Source organism: Papio anubis, chromosome 5 (genome assembly GCF_008728515.1).
Source record: "Papio anubis isolate 15944 chromosome 5, Panubis1.0, whole genome shotgun sequence".
NCBI lineage: Eukaryota > Metazoa > Chordata > Mammalia > Primates > Cercopithecidae > Papio > Papio anubis.
In genome coordinates this window covers 102,316,133-102,326,191 of record NC_044980.1, presented here as the reverse complement: position 1 = coordinate 102,326,191, position 10,059 = coordinate 102,316,133, and the positions used below count along the sequence as shown (strand labels likewise).

General features: G+C 38.8%; 1 pseudogene; it reads left to right on the top strand.

Moving 5' to 3' along the window:
- Window positions 1-7,425: 7,425 nt before the first annotated feature.
- LOC101003623 lies at window positions 7,426-9,181 on the top strand (annotated as a pseudogene).
- Window positions 9,182-10,059: the final 878 nt, after the last annotated feature.

The window sequence follows — 10,059 nt, the reverse complement described above, 5'->3', positions numbered from 1 at the left end:
AATATTGAACCAAACAATGAATAATGTTCAAGGAATATTTTTTACCAAAAGTAATTATTTTGCTAAGTCACCCATACAAATTATGGAAACTGAATGAAATGAAACTAACTTAAAAGAACTGAGTCCGCCTGCAAAGCAAAATGGGAATAAAATTGTAAATGAACACATGCTCTACGAGGAAGCTAGTTTCTCTGCCTCCTGGTCATTGCCAGCATACTACTCTGCTTAGGTCACCTCTATGTGTGGATAGGTCATCCAGACAGCTTTGCAGATTGGCAATTTATGAACCTGTCTCAAGATCTATAAAACATATTGCAACAGAACTTCAAAGCACACTTTGCCACATGGGTGGGACTCCTTTGTTTCCATTTTTTCTGCTTTTTAAGTCTATAAACCATAATAAGGGCACATCAAAACCCCATTGCTTTCTAATGTAACACAACAATGACATATTAAGTAGTATGAAAGCATTAGCTTTCTTTTTGAATACTGTTTTTAAAATAAGCATTTTCTTTTTCTTAGACTTGTCCCTTTCCGCTGAGAGAATAGTCTTCCAAAGTTACAAATTCTTGTCCAAAAGCCAGAAGGAAAAGAAGCCATTCTGAACATACTTTAGCTGAAGAACATTCCTGGCCCTGTGAGGACAGTGTTCTGACTATCTAGATCACAGGATTTTTGCCTTTAGCAGAATAGTTTTTGTTGATAAACCTTTATAATCTAAATTGATTGTTTCCATGCCTGTAAGATCCCGTAGCTATATCTACAAAGGACTAGGAAGGAACCTGAGGAACTGATTCCTACTGCAGAAACAGACTGTGGTCATAGTCCTATCTCTTCATTTCCCTGGATTCCATGGTCTTCAACTGTGCTAACATCACAGAAATGGTAAGAGAATCAGATAAAATAAAATTACTTTTAAATCATAGATGCTATCATACAGTTGTAGGAATCTTCTAAACTTGGACCTACCTCTTGTTTGGGGTGATACACTACTTATATTTCTTTTTATTGCAATGAGATGGAAATAGCAGAATACCAACAGATAGAGCATTTCATATTCCCTTAATTCTCTATGTAGTGCAATGATAAACAACAGCTAGATTGCCTCCAGTTCCCTGCCTAAAGGTGGGACTCTTCATCCATCTGTCCTGAGCTTCCGGTACCAAGGTCTCTTAGCTGGCAGTTGGGGAATAGACGACAAAAGCTTTTTTCCAAAGTTTTAAATCCAAGTCTCTGTGGGGAACCCCCACATTAAAAAGGGTACGTTCTGACTCTTTATCCTTTCCCCGGGGCAGAACTATGACCTCAATGAGAAATACAATTATAGAGTCATTGCAGGAGATTTATAGATATTACCCACATACTCTCACTATAAATATGTAGCCTCTCTTTCAGAAAAGGGCACAGTGACCATGGCATACTTTGCTGAAGAACAATGGTCTTGACCTAATGATCTTCAATGAGAAGAAAAAATCATGATATGGAAATGTCAGAGGTCTCAAGCCAATTTGGAAATTTTCAGGAAAGTGTTCTCATAACAAGAAGTAGTGTGGTATGATTAGAAAAGAGTTGCCCTAAAGTGAGGTCTGAATTCTAGTCTGGTTACCCTGCTTTGTGATGTGTAACCTTCATAAGTTACACTTGCAGCATCTGTTTCCTTACCACTGATGCATGCCTACAGTCTCTAAGCCTGCTTACAAGGCCAATACACTATGGTTTTTCTAATCACAGCTGTCTTTAATATTTGAATCCTAATGTAACTTATTGGAGGGGAGAAGAAAATGAAGTTTGAGTCTCTCAGTCTTTTTCAGTGAGTTTTTAAAAACTAAGCTTTTTAATCAGAGAGGCAAAATCTTAGTGGGGCTAATAAAGGCCTGACAATGACTTTCTTCTTTTCATTTAAATGTGTAAGGCTGCTATCTACATATGGGCTAATTTTGTCCACCACTGAACCAGAACAGATCCAGTGAACTATGCCTGAATGTCTATCTCAGTGAGACTGCAAGGGGCACTGATGAATCAGAGTTAAGATGAGAGGAGATGAGGTCTCTATATCAAACGGATGATCTGTTTATATCTAAAAGCCACTGTGTCTATGCATAGGTCATGTTTTTGAAAGGGAAAATATTCTCTGGCTACTTTAAATGCTATGAAGCAACTCTGGGGTTTCTATTCAACAGAACAAAAAGCAAGAACCAAGAGTTTTAAGTACAGTTCAGACTTCAAATACCTGAGCATCAGCATGTTAATAAATATAGGCTAAAGTCACAGCTTCCCCGACATCACTGTCTCTCAGTTTACATACAATGTTAAAAAAAAAAAAAAAGAATTTGATACAGCATCAAAGGTTTCTCAACATATTATTTTAAGATAATGAGATAAGGAGTTAAGTACAGGGAAGTCATCTCACAGAAAGGTCGAATTTAGCAACAACAATAAAAAAAAAAGTCTTGATTTGCTGTAGACAAAGTTGATCTTAGTTAATTCAGATAAATAAAAAATAGAAATAATAAAAATCACCTGCAAGTCCAGCAATCTGTTAATATTTCCATGTGTTTCCTTATATTCTTTTTTCATGAATATATGTCTGGTTTTTAACAAAAAATGGGACCACAGTGCACATACTAATTTTTAACCTTCTTTTCTCACAAACACTATCTATTGAACATCTTTACATGTCCCTAAAATTTTCTTGTGTAGTCAGCTTTGTACTGCTACTCTGAGGAGACCTAATGCTTCCTCTGAGATGCTTGAGGGGTTTCAGGATTTGGAGAATGGCTGAGTGGACAGAGTTCCATTTCTCCACCTCCACCCCAATCTACACCTTCATCAGCAAAGCCTTTAAAAAAATATATATATATATATATATATGCTTTAGCTATATTTTTTACTTATTTGTTTAAAGGATCTGGTGCTAGCCGGGTGCAGCGGCTCATACCTGTAATCCCAGCACTTTGGGAGGGCAAGGCAGGTGGATTACTTGAAGTCCGGAGTTTGAGACTAGCCTGGCCAACATAGTGAAACCCCATCTCTACTAAAAATATATATATACAAAAATTAGCTGAGTGTTGTGATGGGTGCCTGTAATCCCAGCTACTAGGGAGGCTGAGGCAGGAGAACTGCTTTAACCTGGGAGGCGGAGGTTGCAGTGAGCCAAGATCTTGCCACTGCACTCCAGCCTGGGCGACAGAGTGAGACCCAGTCTCAGAAAAAAAGGAAAAAAAAGCGGGGGTCTGGTGCTAAAGAGAAAAATTGATAATCACTACTCTTTATCACATTTTTAACATCTGTCGTTTGGGGCACACATATATGTTTCACATTCGGATGAATAGATCCCCTTTGGCGTAATAGATAGATGCAGATTTCCTGGGTTTGAATCCCAATTCTGTCACTGACCAGCTGTGTGATTATGTTGTTTTAAAATACAACTATAAATTCTTCAACATTCCTTTCATCAAACTATGGAGTCTAATTCTCTTCCCCTGGAATATCGACCAGCCTTACCGACTCAGTTCTTTTTTGTGTTGGTTTGGTTTTTGTTTTTCGAGACAGTCTTATTCTGTCGCCCAGGCTGGAGTGCAGTGGCACGATCTCAGCTCACTGCAACCTCTGCTTCACAGGTTCAAGCAATTCTCATGCCTCAACCTCCCAAATAGCTGGGATCACAGGTGCCCGCCACCACGTGTGGCTAATTTTTATATTTTCAGTAGAGACGGGGTTTCACCATGTTGGCCAGACTGGTCTCAAACTCTTGACCTCAGGTGATCTGCCTGCCTCAGCCTCCCAAAGTGCTGGGATTACAGGAATGAGCCACCGTGCTGGGCCTGAGTCTAAGGAAGAGACTGCAGCAGAAGTGGCTTGGCATGGCTTCTAAAGCTAGATCATGACAGGCTTCATGGCAGAAGTAGAGAGTATTCGCTTCTCTTTGCCGTACTTTCCTTATCTGTAAGATGAGAAAAATAATAGTATCAATTTCATAGAATTATTTTTATAATTTAATAGTTAATATCCATGAAAGTCTTATCACATGTGGCTTGTAAGCAATATAAAATTGCAATCTACTATTTATTAAGTTGATTTTTTACTTTTTAGAAATTTCTACCTGTATTTGGTATGTATTCACATGTGGTTAAAGCTCTGCAGGTAACTATGACTACTTTCTTAGAAATTTATAAACATAGAGTTGCTGGATCAGGATGTATGCATTCATTCAGAAAACATTCATGTTGAACTCGATTCTCACTTTGGAGTGAGAAACTCTGTTCTATAAAAGGCACATGGCATCAATTATCCTGATTTTGTGGGTGGATATTCCCATCACTTCTAAATCAGCTTTCATATTTTTATTAAAAAACTGGAAATAAAAAAGCAAAACATACTTGAGTTAGCAAGAAATCTTATAAACTTCTATGTCTTTTGCTACAGAACTAACAAGACGGAGTTTTCCGTTATTTTGCATAAAGTACCTAATTATGGGCCTGGGAATGGATGTGAATGCAACATAAAAAGATATTATAATGGCTGGGTGGCTTACGCCTGTAATCCCAGCACTTTGGGAGGTTGAGGCAGGCAGATCATGTAAGGCCAGGAGTTCAAAACCAGCCTGGCCAACATGGCGAAACCCTGTCTCTACTAAAAATACAAAAATTAGCCGGGTGTGGTTGTGCACACCTGTATATTCCAGCTACTCGAGAGGCTGAGGCAAGAGAATCTCTTGAACCTAGGAAGCGGAGGCTGCAGTGAGCCAAGATGGCACCACTGCACTACAGCCTGGGTGACAGAGTGAGACCATGTTGACCAAAAAAAAAAAAAAAAGTTATAATTTTATATATATTTATATATATATATATATATAAATTAAAAACCTATATAAGTCAGAGTGCCTTGAATTGCAATGACAGGTAACTCAACCCAAAATAACTTAAGAAAAACAAATTATCAACTTACATATCTATTCATATTAGCTTCAGGCAAGGCTGGATCCAGTATTCATCAAATTTCACTCTGTCTCTTAACTCTTGATCTCTTAGCCATGCTTTCTTCTATGTAACTTTGTTTCCAAATGGCCTATCTTCAGGCCAGAGCCCCTGAAATTCCCAGGTTTATGTCTTCCAGTTTTATAACAGTATAGTCAAAGTTCTTATTTGTAACTGCTCACTCTGACCCTGAGGATTAAACAGAAAAGGAGTTCATTAAAAGATTACTTTGCAGGCTACAGAATTGTTGTAAAGGCCAGAGAACCTTGTCTGCAGCCAAACTTCCAAGATGCACAATTTAAAGAAACTACAGCCAGGGTACATCGGCTGCCGCTGCCACCAACACTGAGGGCTTCCTTTGCACTGGTGGCAAGAGTTCAAATACTGCTGGCATCAAGGCCATTCCAGGCCGAGGAACTCAATCATACAATCACTGCCACCCCCCAAAGCCATACATCTCAGTTGCTATCCTCACCAAATGGTGCCCCAAGAGCTTCCTTCTTTAAGGTGTTGACTTCTCAATCTAACTTTCCTATATCTGAGTGACTGGTGGAGTCATCTAACTCACAGACCTGTTTCCTACAGTGAAAAGGATGGGGATAGCGGCACGTTTTCTGTGTTCTACCTTGGTGAGACAAGCCTCATCAGGAGAAAATTCTCTGAAACTTAAGAGTTTTGTTCAAAGTTGCTGGGCCAGAAAGCATGAGGAATGTCTGGAAGAATAGCTCCAGGAGAGAGAGAGTCTTTTAATGTGTTCTGCCAAAACTCTTGGATCTAATTTTCATGGTTCTGGCCAAGGTCATGTATTATAGCTTAGCAATCACTCTCCTGATTTGGGAACCCCTGATTTGTCATATGCCCACTCCTAGAGCCTGGTGTTGCAGCCAGTCCCATGTGAACTAATAAGAGAGCTGACAGTCAAGAAAGAATACACACTGACAGCAGAATCACCAGTGTCCCCCACAAAACCCCCCCCCTGGTCTTTACAGGGCTCCACCAAACCCCTGAGCCTGTCGTCTTTACCTGCTCCTCCCTGCTGTTCACTGAACTACAATTCATGACTAATTCAGGCTGCAGACCCCTGGCCACGCTCCTGCAGAGAAAGAACAGCAGCGTTATGCAAATCGTACCTATTCTGCCACCTGGGTTCTGGCACCAAAAGACATGGAGGTAGGAAGAGAGAAGAGAATTCCTTTGGAGGAACTACTCTGGGGGCAAACGAGAACTGAAGGGGCAAAAAAGAGAAAGAATGAAAAGTTTGTTTCTTAAAGGCAGAGATTTTGCTTTCCCTTCCATAAGTAGCAAAGGTTTAGACTATCTACTTTCTTGTTCTGCTCTAGATTTACCCACGTATTTAGGACCCTTCGCAAAAGAGGAAGAAAGAAAAGCAGAAAGAGGTGAAAGAACAGAGTGTTGATGGCTCTACTGAGAGCCATTTCTGAGAAGGATGTGGCACCGCCTCATACTGCTTCATATGCCTGTAGGTGTGTATATATATGTATAATATAATATATATACACATCATGATGTTCAATCTTATTTCTTCTTGCACACTAAAATGTAAGTGAGATAGCAAGTGATAGCAGGTGAACTGTTTTTAAGCTCACATTATAATAAACATTTAAAAAATTGCACATTGAAAAACCCAGCTAAAAATATGAGAAAGAAAAAAACACAATCAGCATTATTTACATATTAGAATACTTCTAACATATACCAACAATTTAAAACTGAGGAATTGGCTTCTCTTGCTTAACTTCAAGAAGTGTTCCCATGTTATTATTGTGCAATTTTAGCTTATTTTTCCTTTGAAAAATCTGCAATTTTTTCTTTTGACCCAATAGTTGTTTAATGAAGTGTAATTATTAAAAATTTGAATGTTGAAGAGCCTTTTAAAAGTTTGTTGTTGGTTGGGCATGGCCGCTCAGCCTGTAATCCCAACACTTTGGGAAGCCAAGGCAGGAGGATCACTTGAGCCCAGGAGTTCAAGACCAGCCTGGGCAACATAGAGAGACCCTGTCTCTACCCAAATTAAAACTAGCCAGGCGGCGGCTAGCACCTGTGGTCTCAGCACCTTGGGAGGTGGAGGTGGGAAGACCACTTGCCCCTGTGAGGTCAAGGCTGCAGTGAGCCATGGCACCACTGTACTCCAGCCTAGCTTAGGCTGGCCATGTAATCCTAATACTTTGGTAAGCCAAGGCAGGCAGATTGTTTGAGCCCAGGAGTTTGAGACCAGCCTGGGCCACATGATGAATCCCCATTTCTACCAAAAAAATGCAAAAATTTGCCAGGCATGGTGGGGCACGCCTGAAATCCCAGCTACTCAGGAGGCTGAGGTGGGAAGATGGCTTGAACCTGGAAGGTGGAAGCTGCAGTGAACTGAAATCATGCCACTGCACTCCAGCCTGGGTGACAGAACAAGACCCTGTCTTGAAAAAAAAAAAAAAAAGTTTATTATTAATTTCTAATTTTATTGCCTTATGTTCAGAAAGTGCTATTGATATTATTTCAATTCTTTGGACTTTACTGAGATGTATGTGTGTGTGCGTACATTTGTGTGGCCTAAGATATGGTAAATTTTCATGAATGTTCCCTGCGCACCTGAAAATAAGACACCATTTGATATAAGTTCTGTCTTATTTGTAATTTTGGACCTGATCCAGCAATCTGTTAAAGAATGATGTGTCACTATGAAGTTCTAGGCATGCAGAGACAGGCCTCACCTAAGGATATTCAAAAGGCATATTGGGCTGGGTGCGGTGGCTCACACCTGTAATCCCAGTACTTTGGGAGGCCTAGACAGGTAGATCATTTGAGGTCAGGAGTTCAAGATCAGCCTGGCCAATGTGGTGAAACCCCATGTCTACTAAAAAAAATAAAAGAAAATACAAAAAATTAGCCAGGCATGGTGCCGTGCACCTGTAATCCCAGCTACTCAGGAGGCTGAGGCAGGAGAATCGCTTGAACCTGGGAGGCAGAGGTTGCAGTGAGCCAAGATCATGCCATTGCACTCCAGCCTGGGTGACAGAGACTCCATCTCAAAAAAAAAAAAGAATGCACATTGGAAACTGGCACTGAAGTGGCACTCAGATAAAAATCTTGAGAATAAAGAAGAAGCAGAGAGAAAATGCAAACAAGTAGCTGAGGTATATGAAGCGCTGTCAGATGCTAAAAAACTGGACATCTATGAAAAATAGGCAAAGAAGGATTAAATGGTGGAGGAGAAGGTGGAAGTCATTTTGACAGTACGTTTGAGTTTGGCTTCACATGCCAACGCTAATGATGTCTTCAGGGAATTTTTTGGTGGAAGGGACTCATTTTCATCTTCTTTGACAACCCATTTGAGGACTTTTTTGGGAATCCAAGGGGTCCCTAAGGAAGCAAAAGCCAAAGAATGGGGACATTTTTCTCTGCTTTCAGTGGATTTCCATCTTTTGAAAGTTGATTTTCTTCTTTTGGTACAGGATTTACTTCATTCGAGTCAGCAGGTCAAGGGGCCTCAATTTATTCTGTTTCACGTCATTTGGTGGTAATGGTATGGACAACTTCAAACCTATATCAACTTCTACTAAAATAGTTAATGGCAGAAAGATCACTATGAAGAGAATTGTCAAGAACGGTCAAGAAGGAGTAGAAGCTGAAAAAAGATGGCCAGTTAATGTCCTCACGGAAGATAGTAAGGAACAACTGCTGTGCTTGAATAACAAGTAATTCAATGCTCTCATTTAATGTTAAACTATAACAAGCACTATTTGAGGATTAACAGAAACAATTTTTGAAGATTTCAAATGAACTCAGCTTTCAGTGTAATTGCACCTAAAGTACTTATAAACAGCTATCAGAGCCCCTATTTGTTGTAGACTTTTGAATTTATTGTTTGGACCACATATTAGGTTGGTGCAAAAGTAATTGCAGCTTTTGCCATTACTTGTAATAATAGGACCATTTATTCGGTCTTTAAAATTGCTGTGAATCTCCGCACGCGCTTTGCTTTAAAAACAAATACTCAAAAGTGAGCCATGATCTTTAGTAGTGGTTGGACAAGACTGTACACTAACACCAGCATGGATCTGTTTTTCCATTGTGTCTGAAACCTGAGCCAAGTAATGTCAGCCTGCTGTGAAGTTAACATCGCTAGGAGAAATCTTCTACAAAAATAATTTCAAATTTTTTCAGTATTTAGTAGTGAAAAATACTAATGCATTAGTGGTAATATATTTCTGGTTTAATATAAATTAAGGACGTTTTCCAGTTGTGCATGAATGTTGGCAAATTAGTAAGTTCTGACAATTGTTTAATTATGTAATGTTAAGCTTAGGTTTAAAAAAATAAGGCTGGTAAATTGGGTCTTTGTCATTTTCTTAAAAAAAAGAAATGTAAATATGTTTGGTACACTAAAAAAAAAACATGACAGTGAGTTGATGACATTTCATACATTTAAACTTCACCTAATTAAAAAATAATTGAGATTCATCACTACCTCTTACATGGGAAGTTCAAGGAAAGAAAAATAATGTGCAGACACCAGCATATGAACAGTTCTTAGTTGATAATATAATTTCTTTGGTATTGTTAATATTATGTTTGTATCTTTCACTCCAATATAGGCTGTGGTCTTCCCAAAAAAGTTTTAGAACATTATTTATGCATTCTAAAAGCAAATTTATCCTTATCTGATGCTGATCACTATAATTATTAAGATTAAAATTGATCAAACGTTAAAAATTAAGTCACAGAAAACACAATGAGTGATCCTAAAGTATTGCTCCCCATCTACGCTAAGAACAACTTTCTCCTTTGATTATTTTATAGATATGTCTTTTATAGTTAATTTAATTTGGCATCTCAACATTTTTTCCTGTCTATTACATTTTATAATATAAAGAAAAATTTCTGAGGCTATCATCTATCTGTTTCTTACAAGTTTTTCTCCATATAGCAACAAATTGAAAATGTTGTGCTTGTGAGAAGTTAGATGTGGTGTGTACCGAGAATTATATATACCAGTGGCCCTCAAGAACTCAAAAATGAGGGCGATAGAGTTCTTTATTAGACTTCAACTGCAAAATGAGCACAATTACTA